The sequence below is a fragment of the Pithys albifrons genome, chromosome 2 (assembly GCF_047495875.1).
Source record: "Pithys albifrons albifrons isolate INPA30051 chromosome 2, PitAlb_v1, whole genome shotgun sequence".
Taxonomy (NCBI): Eukaryota; Metazoa; Chordata; class Aves; order Passeriformes; family Thamnophilidae; genus Pithys; species Pithys albifrons.
In genome coordinates, this window is record NC_092459.1 from 7651504 (window position 1) to 7668138 (window position 16635).

Consider the following 16635-nt stretch of genomic DNA (forward strand, 5'->3'; position numbering starts at 1 on the left):
TGGTAGGGCAGGTTGTGGAGCACTGCAGTGTTCTGTCCCCTGCTGTGGTGATAGGGCAGCAGCTGGTTGGTGGCACAGTTTCCCACTGGAGTTGCCACTGCCTTTCCTTCTTCTGGGAGCCAGGATATTTCCAGGACACACCCACTTTGACCCAGGAGTTCGAAGGCATTGCCAGTTACTTGAAGCCAGAGCGATTTTTAAAGTAAAGGCAGATTTTCCTTTTTAAAAAAGGGCAATCCACTGGCTTCTGTGCTGGTTGTTTTGAGACTTTTTATTCGTACTTTAATAAAGCAGCCAGACTGCAAAACACATGCTGGGCTTGCTTGTCTGCCCTTGTATCTTAATAAATGCAAGCCTCATCTTTCCAGCAGTGTTGTTCAGAAGAGGATTTTCTTTCACAAAATTCAGTTAAACATCTTTCCGTTGAGCATCTTTCAACAAACAGGTTTTCCTCTCAATATGAGCAACTACCAAACGATGTGCCTTAAGTCTGCAATGTGCCAGCAGATAGATGGATGTTTAGCAGGTGGGAAGGTTAAGAACATCAGAAAAGGAGTGACAACAAAACGTGAGGGGCGAAATGTTTGTCCAGGCAATTTTGGTAAGGCAGTGAAGAGGAAAGAGAATAATATTTTCTTTCTTTTTCATGCACTTCCATCCCTCCACAATTCAGAGTTCAAGAAGTGTTTGGACAGCGCTCTCGGGCATGTAGTGTAATTCTTATGTTGGTCCTTTACAGGGCCAGAAGTTGGACTTGATGCTCCTTGTGGCTCCCTTCCAACTCAGTATATTCTATGATTCTAATTCCATGTCTGCAGCACCTGTTTGAGGCATGTCCCAGGAATAATTCTCTGGGACCACTGCTCCACCCCTCCTCATGCTGCGACCTCAGCCATGAGGATGGGTGGTGCCCCAGGGCAGGAGGGAGGGAACTGGTTCCCCAAGGGAATTTCTTTGGTCCAAGCAGCAAGGAACAGGGAGGTGTGGGCAGGAAATGGTCTCTGGTGTTTGGTGCATGTGAAGTGGTGGGGCTTGGGATCCAGTGGCAGGAGCACCTGTCCAGACTGGAGTTCCAAACTACCATCCAGAAGGAGGAAGATCAGAGACCTGAGATCATATCTTGTGTTATTTCCTGGGCCAAATAATGAATCTCTGTCTAATCCTAGTGGGGTGCAGGCCCGTGGGGTGCTTGTGCTGCAGCCAGGCCAGTTTGCAGAAACACAGCCCAAAGGGCTCCCAGAGTGGATGTCAGTAACCACCCAGCCTTGGCAGAACTTTGCTCCCAGGAAGCTGCAAAACCTGCTTGGGAATACAGTCAAGTAACCAGGCTCCAGACAGCCCAAGCTCTTCCTTAAAAGGTTTGAGTGGTGTCGCACATGGGATTTTACAAAGTGCTCATCTCCATTCCTGGACCTGCTCCTTTTGCAGTCCCTGGTGAGATTTCACTGAGGATATGCCAGTACCCAAAAATGAATCACACAAGCTAAAAGAACCCTATATATGAAATTTCATGGCCTGTGAGCTGTTATTATATGGCCCAGACGTTCCCATAGCCTGAAGAAGCCTCATAGCTCCCTAAAGGACTCCTTGCCTCAGTGCTCAAGGAAGAGCAGGGAGCAAGTCTTTGTCCTCCTCCTTCTCCTTTCACGTAAGGCACTGAACATGGCACAGGGTGAAGATCTCTCAGAAATGCTGTCAGAAGAGCAAATAACAGCCTCTTATTTATTATTTATTGCTAACCCACTGTTTGTCTGTCTTAGTTGGATAATGATCTGCTGATGGACCTTGTCAGTGATACTTAGCACAGGGTTGGCACAGTATTTTTTTTTAAGACCTCAGAGAGTAAAGGGTACAAGGTGTTCTGCCAATGTATGGACTGCATTATTTTATGTACAGTGCAACAGAATATAAAGGATACTGAATTTTATGGTATGTGTGGAGGCAGGATTGAAGCAGGAGTTCCAAGCTCACCATCTTTCCAACGAAGAAATCTCTACCCCACTGCTGCATTGTTTCTAGCTGTGTATATAGATTGACATTGGAAATCACTTTGACCATTAAGAAACAGCACCACTTTCAGAAGCGCAGCCAAGTCCTGAACTGAAAAAGCAAACATCAGCAGTGTAGAATCAGGCTCCCAGCAGTTTGGGAGAGGAAGTAATAAGTATCTTGCTCACCTGGAACTGCAGGAGGAACCCAGCAGGTTGCATGCAAGGACCCGTCCGGGTACTAGGAAGGAAGCTTGAGTGAGTTCTCCCAGTGCAACAAATAGGCTTGGGTGCTCCTACGACCACAGCACTTTGGCGTAATTTTTCTGTTTCATTCCCAAATCTTTCCCTTTAACAAAAAAAATTTAAAAAATCATGTTTTCATTCAGCTATCCTTAAGTGTTCTATGAAACCAGAGTTACTTGCTTAAGTTTTGCTGAAATCAGGCAGGTATTTTCCCAGTCAAGCAGTATTTTCCCAAGAGTCATGCACCAAGAAGAGTGATGCTGAGTCCAGGTATGGAAGGTGCCATGTGATGCATATGCCTACCTGCCCTTCAGAGTCTAGTGAAAGGCTGGGATCTCGTGCAGGAGCACAGGGGACACCACATCTCAGACCATACTGGAGATCAGGCTCTGAATTCAGACCAAATCTACTGTTGGATAGTTTTATCTCAGGAAATCTCACACCCCAGGACTGTGCATCTGAACTACATCTTTTAAAAAGATTTTATTGCCTGCCTACTGGGGTAGGAGGAACTCTACAATGGGAGCTTGCCACTCACAAATGTACATTCCAACTTTATAGTATATAAATGTGCCTCAGTTTAATTCTCAGTTTATTGTATTATGCTTCTTTGTTGTCTCAATTTTAATAAGGTATTTATTGTGTATAATAATACTGAGTCTGTAACATGAATGAGACTTATATGGCTGTTTTATTTCTCGCTTTAAATAATGGTGAAACATTTTTAATAAATTATATATTACATTCCCATGTACTATATAGCCCATGCTCACCTTTAAAACACGTTTCACTAAGTTAGTATACACATTTTTTTTAGAAGTTGCATCATGGCCAATTATTAAAGATGCTGCAGATCTGTAGTTGCCACTAATTGGTAGAATCACTTGTCTTCAATGTCTCTTAGGACTTGGTCTTCAGAGATCATGCAGGGCATTAATGAAATGATCATCAAATATTGGTCTGCGCTTATTCCTTTCAACTTCAGTGGAAGTATGACTGACAAGAGTATAGTCATGTGTCAATATATCTCATTGATAAAAAGATTTATGTTCAAAATTCCTTCCTTATTTGTAGCTAGGGGCTCAGTTTTGGTACTGTTTGAAGAGCTGAAAAGCAGTACAGTGACAGAGTGACTCATGAATGGAAGTTAAATAGATTACAGTGGGTGATAATGCAGTGTGAAAAGGCTGGGTAAATATAACCCCCAGAAGGGAAATTTACTGTATTTTTTCCATGAAAGATCATCTGAGCTTTGTGTTTATCAGTCAGGAACGTAACAAGTTCTGGCTAGTTCCTGTGTTTTAGAAACTTTTCAGCTTGAAATTTTGATGCTTTATTTCCAAGCTCCTTGGAAGAATTTGATTTAAATTTTGACTTAATCTGGAATCTATTATAATTTCTTCAGAGAGAACAAAATCAGAACTTTCACTTCAATGCTGTAAAGTTTTCATTTTATGTTTTTTCATGAAGAAATCACACAATGAACATGTAACTCCGAAGTGTTACTTCTCAAAGCTGCAAAGCGCTTCACATCTGTCCTGACTTGCATAACCTACTCTTTGCATTGAAAAACCATCTTTAACGAATGAGCTGTTAAAATGTGTTGTATTCTGTAGTGAACGGTGTGGGCAAGGAAAGATTTTCAATTTCCATTTAGAGAACTCTAGCTTCCTCTGATTTATTGTCTTTCTTTATCTTTTAAATTTCATGTAATAAATCTCTGTGGCTGCTTTTAGAAAAACAGCTCACATACCCATTCCCTGCAATTTTATTTCCACGAGTCTCTGTGACTGTTTGCTTACAAACATCCTCTGTAGGCTTGAAACAAAAGAAACAAGTGGATTTCTGCACCATTGCTCACTTTTGTTAGAGTTCTTTTCCATCCAGGGTATATCCACTGCATTTATTTTTCTTCATGTGCTGTGGTACAGAAACACCCTTCCCAAGGGAAATTTTTCACTCTTCAGGGGAAAAGGACACTTGCATTATTGTGCACCTCTGAAAGCTGTTGCATTTATTGTCGCTTTCTCTTGCAGTGAGTTTTGTGTAATATCTTTGAATCCTCTTCGAATGGAGGGGCGAAGGACCTTAACTTGGCAGCTAGAAAATTGTGCTGTTTACAAATTCTCAGACATTATGTACAAGAAAATATAAAAAGCAAAAGCAAGCTCATACTGGGTGAATAATCACACTTGTCCTTCCTGTACAGTTGCCTGCGAATAACAAAATCCTCTATGTAGTCACACCCAGTAAAATGCTACTGTTTGTTCTTCCTCTTATGTTACAGATGTAATGGCCAAAATTCACATTCCAAGAAGCTTTTTAACCCTTTTTTTGGAAATAAACCAATTAAAGGTATTCCAGGTTCTTTGTGGTATAATAGAACACACTGTATACTGAGGCACGAATAACACCAATTTTGGAATCAGAGTTTCAGGGAATTATTGAAAAAACAATGTGGAAACAAGCTCTGAAGGTACCCGGGCTGAGCCATGCTCAGAGCAGGGACAGCTTCTGTCATAGGATTTTTCCACAGAAATTCTGAAAAATCTCTAAGGATAGAGACTCCACAAAACCTTCATATTAGCCAGGTTGTAAGTTCTGGAAACAAAAGCTCAGGATATTATCCCAGAGAAATATTTTGAAAATGTGTAATTAATTAATTCTCATGTGTACTGTGTATTATTTCTGGCATAATGTGTTTGATTTTTTTATAGAAATGTGTTGCATTACATTCCGTTGATGCTGCATAAAGGTAAATGCATGAAAAACATGAAGAGATGTGATCAGTGGTTGAGATAAGCTGGGAGAACAGGAGGCACCTGAGACCGTCACCCCTACCCAGCAGATGCATGATGTCTTGGCTGATTCTTCCTCTCCTCTCTGCTGAGCAAAGTTAGACTTAGATCTTACCTGAATGCAGGTTCTGTATTGCTTCAGTGATGGGCACAATCACTGGGCTCTGAGCAGGGTTATAAAAAGAGTCTATTTCTTTGTGCTTTAAAAATCAGCAGAAAAGGGAGTAACCTCTGCTGTTACATGATAATTTAATACTGGGGATAATAAAGGCACATTGATGAAAAACAATATATATGTAAGTAGTATTATGACAGCATTATGAAAAGAAATGTTGGATGAGAATGCAGATATATAATTATTTATTGTACTGAAGCAAGTAGAGATCTACACTTAATTATTTCATGGTTAAGAGAACAGTTTCAGCCAGAAAGTTTAAGGGAAGGTCATTCTGACCATACAGGCTCATGGTGCATTTACCTGAGGGGAAGAGAATAGAGGTTCAACTGAACAAAGACATTTACCTGTGAAATAAGTTTCCCTGTTCCTGAAAGGAGGACAATTCCCTGTCACTGCACAAGAAGCAGGCACAGCAGAGTTTGGAGAGCTTAGGAAAAGCAGCAAACTGCTGCCACCTCAGCATACCCATAAAGAGTGCACCTCCAATCCATATATACATACATATATATATATTTACATATATATTTTGTGTGCTCTGTAACCAGATTTCACAGCCCTCCTTTCACAGGAGTCCAGCAAGGATCACTTTGTAAATAATATCTTCCATGATAACAAAAAATTCCATTTGTTCACAGATCCCAATCCGCTGCAAACACTTCTCACAATCTCTGAGTACTCAAAACTCTTTCAGTACTTAAAGTACATTCCAGCCACTGTAAGTTATCCTTAAATATCACATGCAAATGTTTACATTTGTGGAAACTTAACTTTCTGCTTTTCTTTCTTCCTATCTTGGTCTCACAATGACCAAATTCTTGTGCAGTTTTTGGTAGAACTCATAACATCAACAGTTTTATTGTGAGCCCATGGCTAGAAAACCTGTTATAAATATTGCACTGATCACTACCTGCCCTTTGTGCTCCAGCATGCACGAGTGTCAAGTTAAGCTCAGCCTACCTGGCTGAGCTGGGCAGGACAGTGGTGGTTTTGTGTGGTTATTCATAGCGTGGGGTGCAGCTTCAGTGGGCAGTTTTTAATAATGTAATCCAAAAGTGAAAGGGTAATGTTTACCAAACCTGTTTCAAAATGGCTGATTAATCAAATAAATGGGTGTTTATTGCGGCTGTTGCTAGGTACTTACTGTTATTGAGATAATTGTATGACTCAGCTCAGCCAGACAAAGAGCTCTACTGTTGCCTTTAAAGTACCGACTGGCCAAGTTTGCATCTTATACCAGAGCAAGGGGAGAAACTTTGCTCTTACTTCTTAGCTTTTTCACAAAGCTAATCACTTAGTTTATTTATCCTCACATCATCCACTTTTACAGCCAGCACAAAGTGCCTTGTTGCCATAAAATCCAGAATCAAATACTGACCTTTCTGCTGAAATTCTTTGTCTGCAGCACAGCAGTGATGGGTTTTCATTAGTGACACCAAGGTGTGGGGACAGACCTTCCTTGTGTGTATTTTCAATCTAATATAATAAATAATATAATATAATATAATATAATATAATGTAATATAATATATTTATATAATATTTATATTTCCCTATCCTATCCTATCCTATCCTATCCTATCCTATCCTATCCTATCCTATCCTATTGTAATATTTGTGTCTTTTTTTCTATTAAACATCTGCATTGACCATAAAATCGTCACCATTCAAAGCACTTGTTTAGTGAATATCTGGGGCAAGTTTTGTGAGGATAGGTAATGTTTCATAAGATCTGGTGATAAACATGGAAACAGCTGACAAGCTTTCAGGCACACTAGCGCTGCTTCAGGTCAAGCTTGTTGCCTGAAAGCCTCTTTTTTCCAGCTAGTCATGTGGTTTTTTCCCAAGAAAAGCTATTGCCTCTCCCTGAAGTTCACACTGTGCAAATTCTTAACTCTCAGTAGTACAAAGACCAGGCTATGAATAATCAAGAGTACTTGATTAGGCAGGCTATTAATGGAGATTTTATAATAGAAATTGCATAATACAACTCATGCCTTGTAGTTTTCATCAAAAAAAATGGAAATTTTTTTTAAGACAACTGCTAATGTGTATAATGATAGAAAACTCTTCTCACTTCTCAGAGGAAAGCTTGGAGTATATTGAGTCTGATGTGTAGAAAGAGTTTTATATCTGCTGATTGGGGGAACACTAAGAACATATACCTGCCCTCCAATTAAACTCTCCCTTATAAATTTTCTTATTATTTTAAAGGATTACGCTTTTTCTCATTCCAAATAGCATGCCTGTGTTCTGCTGATGGTGGTTTGCATAGCTGAGTGAGTGATAAAGGATATTTAAAACCACAGGGATATATTTACTTCAAGACACCAGTCTCAAGTTGTACCAGTCCAGATTTGGAGTAATACTATCAGCATTAGTATTATAATCAGATTTACACTGATATATCTGAGAGGAGAGTTTAACCCTGGCTAGTCATATTCTGTAGCAGGTTTGTTGACTTTTTAAAATTTTCATCTAGATACATTATATATTATAATAAAGCAGTATTTTGCTTGCTCAAGATTGTACTTTGATTAGAAAATCTTCTGGTGTATGTCGGAGAGATTACAGCTTTTTAGCAACAAACACCTTCATTGTCTGGATATGCTCAACATATATTCAAAATGTTCCACTAACATTATCTTTACTGTAACAGCCAGGTATAAATGAGAAAATTAGGTCTTCCCTTTTAACAGATTCTGGAGGTTGATAGATCAAGGTCTGAACCAGGCTTTGAACCTGGAAGCAGGCTGTGTTTGAACTGCCTAACCCTTTCTTTTGATTTCTTGAATTAATGTTTTACTAGAAGAGTTTCACTGAAGCAAGAGAGTGATCCTGCTGCTGATCTAACACCTGTTATACTCCTAAATATGTTATTGAAAAAAAAGTAATGCCTCAGATGGATTTTTCGCTTTTACTGGTCAGGAGCATAAATCATATTAAGCATTTCCTGAAGTCTGGAGCCAGCCTCCCAGATGTGACACTTTCCTAATGGTCTTTGTGGATATCCAGAGTGAGAAAGCTGGGAAAAAATATCATCAAAATGAACCACTGTACAGAGGCAGGCTTATAAGAGATTAGTGAGTACTAAAGGACAGTAAGTGAAGCTTGGAGTAGAAATCCCCTCCCAAATTCTGCATGGGCCCCAGCAAGCAATAAGGAATAACATCACCCCAGCTCTCTCTGTCTACTCTCTCAAAAATTTAGGATATCACCTGTAACTGTGTTGTTACAGTAAAATCAAAAGTGAGCAATTCAGATCCATAGAAAAACCCTGTGAGACTTATCTATCAGCCAGAAGCAGCAAGGAGCTCAGCTGCTGCTGGCTGGTAGGGAGGTGGTTTACTCCCCAAGAATTCACATAGTAGGAATTCACAAGACTCTGCAGGTGCACAAAAATAGCCAGGATGAAATAATATAAACATGGGACTTGTGAGAGATAGGTCCTAAGCAACTGAAGTATCTGGCGTGGTGGTGTGTAACTCTTTTAGCCAATAAGCTGTAGTCCTAACCCTATATAAACTGTGTGCTTTGTGTAATAAAATGTCTTCACTATGAATCTCATAGATTGTGTGGAGTCCAGTTCCTCTGCCGTTTATTTTTAGTTTACTTTATAACTGTTATACTGGTACAATCAAACCCTAGTATTTTGTCTTGCATCATCACTTTGTGAAGTTGGGGTGGTATTGCTAGGATTGCTTCTTTTGGGATCGTTGGTGACAGTGAGACATAAAGCATGGTGGGTAAGCTAGAAGAGGGTCAAGATCCAAGGTTCAATGTTTATCTGATTTTTTTCTAGAGGGCAGAAGGACTTTTCAAGATGTTAGCTACCTCAAATGATTCAGGAGACTCTTTTGCAAGCATGTGTCAAGTGGCCACTGGTGGAAGATGATAATGGTGTTAATTCGAAAATAAGAGGCTGCAGCTCTTCATCGGGATGTCCCTTAACGTGTCTCAGAATTGGGCAGTTCAGTTCTCTGCTGAGAGGGCAGCAAGAGCCTTTCAAGGGTCTCTTATTCCATGTCCGTGTTGTGGGGAGCAGCAACCATGAGCTCCTCTCTCCCTGCAGCTTTGGGCAGGAGAGTAAATTTTGGTGTCCAATTATTTTACAGGCCAGATGCTAAAGATATATAACCCACACGCCCATTGGCTGCTAACAACATTTTTTGGCAATGTAATTTACTAGCAAGTTCAGTAGCAGCAACTTCCCTTCAAAACACTTCCCCTCAGGTAGAAATTTGGATTTTTAACTCAATTATTCTTGGGTTGTGGTTTTGTTGTTGTTTTTGTTTATTTTTTTTAAACCAGATTTTGATTACATTGCATCTTCACTGAAAACAGTGGGAAGCATATTTGGTGAAAGGGGTCTAGATACTGAAAATAGTCTTTTCAGACCCTTTAGGCTTGTGTAAAAATGACATATTTCAATTTATAGCTGATTTCTCTTCTAAATTCCCAAAGTAACCTTTGGGTTTGGGTTTTTTTGTTATTTATTTTTTCCCTGTTTTTTCTGTTTGCAAGTAAACAGACTGAAAGAAACTACTTTTTTTTCAAGAAAAGTTTCAGTTCTTGCAGCAAAATACTTGCATTCCCCTCCTATATAGCCCAGTCAGACCTTGCTTACAGACTGCAAACCCTCCAGGGATTAATTCTACCAGAAGACACTGATTCCTTTCATTCCTTTTACATTACCAGTTCGTTGGACAATGCTAAACAGAGTGGGAATGCTGTTCCACACCCTTGGTCCTCCTAATCTGCCATTTTCCCAAGGGAGAAACAGCCTGTTTGCCAGTGGTAGAAGCGCTGCCACCTTCAATCTGAGCAAGCACAACTGGCTGGACTGGTGAAATTGTTTTGGATTCAGGTTGCCTTGTAGCAGCCTCATTACGCCACACCTTGGCCATGTGCAATATGAACTGTCTTGATGAAGGACAGATTGTTTATTTTTGTTTTAACCCTGTAATCTGGTAATGTATTTGCACAGTTTCAGACAGTGGGTGAGAAGGAGGGATCCTATGAAGGGAAAGCTGTATCTGAACTTTACTGCTGCTGAATGACTTGTTTATTGAATGCATTTTCCAAGAAATTACAGGGGGCATAGGAAAATAAAGGTGAAAATATCTGGCATTTGGTGCCATTTGATTCATAAGATGAAGCTGGAAAGGCAATCCCTACTTTTCTCTTGAGGAAGTGTAGTATTTGTGTTGTTTGGCTTATATTTAGAACATTTATCATCCCATCCAAGAGTACAGACCAGCTTTCCACCGACACCTCTGTGCTGCAGGGAGCACCTGCACATGCAGTACACAGATCAGGGGCAGGATCAGTGCCTGGGAACAGCCTCAAGGAGGTCAAGTGTGTTCAGTCTGCCCCTTTCACACTCGTGAAGCACTGAACAACAGACCTGTGAGTGGAGACCCTCTGACTCTGCCTGAAGAGCCTGTCCAGATCTTCCTCCAGACAGAGCAAATAAATCAGGCATGTGGTCTTGATGGCATTGAAGGATTTCCTTACCTGCACCAGGACTTTTGCACATACTTCTCATACTACAGTGCAAAGGGATGCCCTGAGCTAACATATTTTGCAATATCCATGTCCTTCACTGGGACAGTGACTTCATTTATGGCCCTAAGCTGCTCTGTCTGGCTGCCCCTCATGTCTCCAGTTGCATCAGTTCAGCTTTGTTAACCCTCACCTGTGATTAACAGCCTGAGCTGCTGTTCAGAGTACATAGCACAGTGAACTGTGGGGTGAAGTTTGCAATATGTCCTCATTTCAACTTTAAAATATTAACCTCTTAAATAAAACCAGCTGCACAGAGCAATTAGCAGGCACTAAAATTAAAAATAAAAAGCTTAACAATTCAATTCGAGAAGCCTCTGAAGTGTCTGTGCTCTTCTCTGGGAACTACAGCCCTTATAAGTTCAGTAAATAAATGAGCTTTTTTTTCCCCCCCACATCTAGACACAAAAGAAATTTTCTTTCAAATATGAAGATTTAAAAATAAATATTAGAGAATCTGCATGCACAGAAGCACACATGTGCTTACACATGTTCCAATTAAGCTCCTAGGGCTGCAGCTATAGGCAGATAAATGTTGAAATTGGAGAGTCTGTTTTGCCTAAGAGATATGGGAAACACTTTTGGAAAGTGTTGAAGAGCATATAAGTTGCATGCTGGAGCAATGTAATGCCAAGGCACTTTCCTGTAGCAGAACTAATGTCACTTTATTCATAATGGCAGTGCTTGCAGTTTGCATTAAAGAGATTGGGGGTTTTTGAGGTAACTTGCAGGAGTAATGGAAAGAGAGTCTTCCCTGGGAATTTCACTGGATTTTTTTTCCCATCCAGAAGCAAACCCAATCCACTGATGCCTTCTGTTAGCAACGATGCTGAGACATCCTTATAAACTTTCAATTGATCACAGGGGGTTTTGAGATCCAGCTAGGACTTGACACTGCTGTTGCAAGCACTGCTGCTTCTGCATCTCCTTTGCTGTGGAGGTATCACCCCATTCTGACCACTGAAGCCTGGCCAAGGACATTGGAGACAAAGCTGTCTGCCAGTTTTCCACTACACCTCAGTGTGTGTTCAATGATGGAGAATTTTGGGGGTGGATATGGGGGGGGGTTGGATATGCTGGTCCTCCCCCTCTTTCTTTCCTTCTCAGTTTTCTGTTTTCTTAGATTAAAAATAGGAATGGTGGTCTTAAGCAGATAACCAGGGAAGAGTAAAAATTGGGTGAGTATACACATGCTTCTCCAAGTACTTTCCCAGCCGCCAGCTACTTCAAAATCACGAATTTTCTGAGCCTATTCAGCAAAGCACTATTTCAAGCCTCTCCTTGAAGCTGCATAGCACATCAGCACATCCAACAAACTCAGAGTGATGAAATTCTCCTGGAAAAGTTGTTTCTCAATCCAGACTGGCCAGACTCAGGTACCAGAAGTTCCTCACATAAGTATGCACACACCTGGGAAACCAAATAACATCTCCCTCTTGATGGCAACTGGCACTTACCAATTTCCATACAATGAGCCTGAGGGTTGAAAACAAGCTGCCATTTGCTGGGGAATGTCCAGTCCATTGCCTGGCCTCAGCAGGGCACCAGGGCTTTACCTCTTCCCCAGAAGCAACCACAGAAGGCTCCCAGCTAGTGCTCCACAGCCCTGAGTCCTCTGAGCTCTCCAAATCTGCTGTTTGCTCTCCTAAACTACCTCCACCCCTTCGGTTTATGCTTGGTGACTCATGATGAACCTGCATCCCCTCCTGCCAGTCTTGCAACCTCAGCTCTGGGCACAGTCTCAGGTCAGTCTGCAACAGCCCTGCCCTGCAAAGGGATGAGCCATGTTTTGGCAGAGGCCTTGTTGCAGCAGACCCTCACAAGCAGGGAGCTCCCATCTCTACCTCTTCCCGTGTTTTATTTCTTCCCCATGCTCCTTTGCCCCATAGCTGCAGGCTACAATTACTAATAGTAACTCATAAAGTGGCAGAGCAGCTCCAGATGAACCAAGTCAACCCAAAAAGCAACGGTTTAAGAACTGGCAAAAACCAATTGTCCAAGAGCAGCCTGAAAGCAATTATACTCCAGCTAACATTACCCCTCCGCATAAACAACTCCTCCTGACCTCTCCAGGCCTTTGATTTGCTCTGTTTGAGAAGCTGTGCTGCTGCTGTCCCCCTGGCAGGTCTCACCTTTCTCTCTCTGTGCAGCTATCCGGGCTGGGACTGCACCTCTGCCCACACCAGCTCACCTGGAACAAGTGACCTGAACAGTATTTGCTCTCCCATGGGCTCCTCGCAGCTTTATGTGATGGCATCAGGCAGGCTCCTCACAGTGCTCTGCAGTGTCCCTTCAATACTCTTTGTATTATTTTTACCTTTTCCATGGAGATTATAAATGTACAAATAGTGTCTTGAAGCTTTAAATGTTTCTGTTTGGTATCTAAAAAGAGGAGCTTTCCTGATTTTTCCCAAGAAAGATGTAGAAGTGGAAGGGGCCACTCAGCAGGTAGTTGAACGAGGTGCTTTTAAGGCAAAAAAAGCCCAGCCCTTTCCTACTGACCTTGTAGATGTTAAGCCTTCACATGTTTCAAACAAGTAGCTGAACCAATTCATACAAGACAAAAGCCCAAGTGGGTATGAAATGCAAAGTCCCTCCCTCTGGTGCAGAAGGCCCCATGCCACAAGTGAGAGTTGCTGGGAAACCACTGTGGACAGGCTGGCCATGTGTTTGCCCCAGTCCCATGGCCTGCCTTGAGCAGATGGGACAGGACGCTGTGCTGGGTGGATGTCTGATCCCATCTAGTTGTGTGCAGCCACCCTTGTCCTCTCTTGTGGTGTGCAGTATGACTGTGGGGGCAAAAACTGTAGCTGATTTTACATGATAATGAATGTAGTTGTGAGGGAAATTGCATAATGTCATGATTCCAGCTCAACCTCCTGGGTTTGCTTATATTTTAGGCTCCTTCCAGCCCTTTCCTTCTCACTTTAGGCACAGCCCTTACCTTTCCCAAGTGTCAGATTTGAAGGTCTGATCCATATCATGTCAAATAAAAGCTCAAATCCCCTTTTCTTCAAAAGCAGGGCCACAAGTGAAACACCTGTGTTTTGTCTGGATTCAACCCCAGAGTCTTGCTGAGATGAAATACCTGGAATTTGGCCCACATGGTTTAAAAATCTCAGTAGCCTTGAGGAAAGTGAGGAGGAAACATCTGATTTTTGACAAAAGTATATTCTGAGAACAAACTTCATGTTTTAGTTGAAGTCCATGCAGTTATCCCTATTGTGGGTGAATCATAATAAATCATTTATCCTAATTGTACTTATGACATAAGAAAAGAAAATGCTTACAAAATATGGGAAATGCAAAAGAGATTTCTGCATATACTTATGCTCTGTAAGAATGAACCAGCATTGTTCCGGTCCCCAGTAAATACTTGGAGCACTTTATAAACACAAGAAGGTTTGGGAGTTAATGAGAACACAATACCTGGGTGTTGCAAAGCATTTGTACTAATTAGATGAGCATCCTTTACCCAAACACAAGGACAAAATGTCACATGAAGGAAGTAGTGATGAAAATATTCAAATGAATGCCTACATTTAAATGTTTCATCTATAGTAAGAACCAAAGTCTGTAGTTTGGTCTTCAGAAAAAATGTCAAAAAGCAGTGCTGTTGTCAAGCATGTTTGAAATTCAGAACACTGTTTAAATACCTCGCTGTGGAATTCAGAGTCTAGTTAAGGTCTTGCTATTGATGTCTCACCTGGTAAATATTTGAGGAATTTACTATAAATATTTTTTTTCACATTTTTTCTCAGTGGAGTAGAAATCAACAACTCCTGTGAATTTTTAAAGGCAGATGTGTGTTACTCCCTGCTGCACAGTATATAGGAACTCCAGCTACTTTATAGAAATATACAGAAACTATCGAGACTTGCATATGAGCTGTTGCTATTTAATGCTAAAACATGTCAGTTAGGTGTTAATGTTCTGATCTTGCAAATATTTATGCCAATAAATAGCTTGATTCAATAGGGAAACCTTGCTTACATGTGTGACATTTGTTACAATCACAAATATGAGCAGGACTGAGGTTTCATCTCATAAACTTTCACTCGCTAAAATTAAAATACATAAAAGGCCAAACTATTATTACCACTATACATTTTGACTATATCTTTTGGATATTTTTTCCCATAGGGCACTATCCATAATTTACTGGCTTGTTATTGGAGTTATTGTGCTGCAACCAGGTATCAGGACTGTTTGTACCTTCTACATGAAGGAATACAAGATCAGGCATCTGACTCAGTCTCCCTTGTGTTTCACTGCAGCTGCCCAGAACTGATCTGGAATCTCAACAGCAGAAGTCTTTTCACCAGGAAATGTCAAAACACAAAATCCAGTATTTTTTTCAGAAATATATTGGGTTTTATCAAACCCACTTTGAGAGCTGCTTTTAAAAATTAAAAAACAGAAAAAATTCTGATTAAATTTAGAGAAACTTGCTGCAGACTAGTAGAGCAGACAAGCATCTGCCAGCTTTCAGGAGCCCTATTTCCATTAACTGGGTTGGCTCAGGCAGGGTAGAGACTTAAACCTTATTCTCACACATATGCAGCCTGTTTGGTTTACCTTACTTTTCTCTACCCTTTTTGGCCAGTCCCAAGGGTGGTGAGTACTTCTGACACATTAGTACATGCTGGGAAGTACAGCAAAAGCATCCAGCACTGCAAGCTCTTTAGAAGGGCAGCAGCACCACACTGCGAGTACATCCATGCCCTGGGATTGCACCTAACCTCTGACCAGTAATGCAGCTAAAGAACAAAATTATACAAAATGCAAGACATCAATAAAAACGTTTTACATGCTGGGAACTCTTTGTAAAATGGTGACCTTTTGTTTTTCAATGGGAATCTATCCAGCTGCTTACCAGGTTATTACAGGATCAGAGTTGCATCATTTCCAAGTACACTACAGAGAGCACCAATATAAAGGCATCAGAACAATGAAAGATGGCTGTGACAATTATTGTGTGGGATGTAGCTCTTGCCTTATTAAGAAATCTGTTTCCCACTCCTTTAAGGCAACCTGAGTATGCTTTCAGAAGTCTTTCTTCATTCCCTGGCAGGACAACGATTACAAGGCTTTTAGAAAACACCCTGAGATAGGAGAACTCTTTTTAAACTATTTAGGGCCTATTTCAGTCCCTGGTAAAAAATTGTTTTAGGTAAAGACAACATAAAACCAGATCAGCAGGAAATTCTTGTCAAGGTCTAAGAAACAAACAACTGCTGCACAGAGCATCCTAACTTCAAACACCTTAATGCAATAATTTGTTTTTAATCATCCATGAGATGGAAAATATGAGGAAAATGTAATATAAATGTCCAAGAATAACAGCGGTTAGTTCTTTGGATTTAAAATCAAAGGCGGTTTCCATGCTGTTGAAGGATTCCATAGCAGTGGGCCTGGGGGAACTCAGGGTGTGGTAGCCTTCCATCTGCTGAAGACAGGAATAAGTTGCACTTGTCCTCCTAATATCCTGCTGCAGTTCCACACACCAGGATCGCACTGCAAGGAGCTATGCTAGTGGGGCTAGTGTGGCTCCATGCACCCAGGAGCTGCTCCTTGGGGGTGAGAGAGCCTGATTTGAACCATTCATCCCATTGAGGTCCTTCCCTAGTGCCAAAGTTTCTCTCCAGAGATGCCTTGCAGCAGGCTCACCTGTATCCTTTTAAGTGTCAGCAGGCCCTGGCATGGTGCTGCCACTGGTACCCTGATGAGCAATCAGAGAGGAAGTAAGTGTAGAGACAAAGTAGTTACAGGTCCACCTTGGAAAGATATGTCTTATTTCCATGGTGATAAAAATACAATGCTTCTACCCCTTTGCAGGGACTCTCAAGCCTGGTTTGGGATA

At 41.1% G+C, this 16635-nt stretch overlaps 1 long non-coding RNA gene across 1 annotated transcript; it reads right to left on the reverse strand.

Annotated features, from left to right (window-relative positions):
- Positions 1-1744: 1744 nt before the first annotated feature.
- Positions 1745-12389, reverse strand: LOC139668253 (uncharacterized). Its single transcript, XR_011697002.1, has 3 exons — positions 12230-12389; positions 2178-2337; positions 1745-2100 (listed from the first exon to the last, which is right to left on the reverse strand). It is a non-coding gene; the product is annotated as an uncharacterized lncRNA (long non-coding RNA).
- Between the last annotated feature and the right edge of the window lie 4246 nt (positions 12390-16635).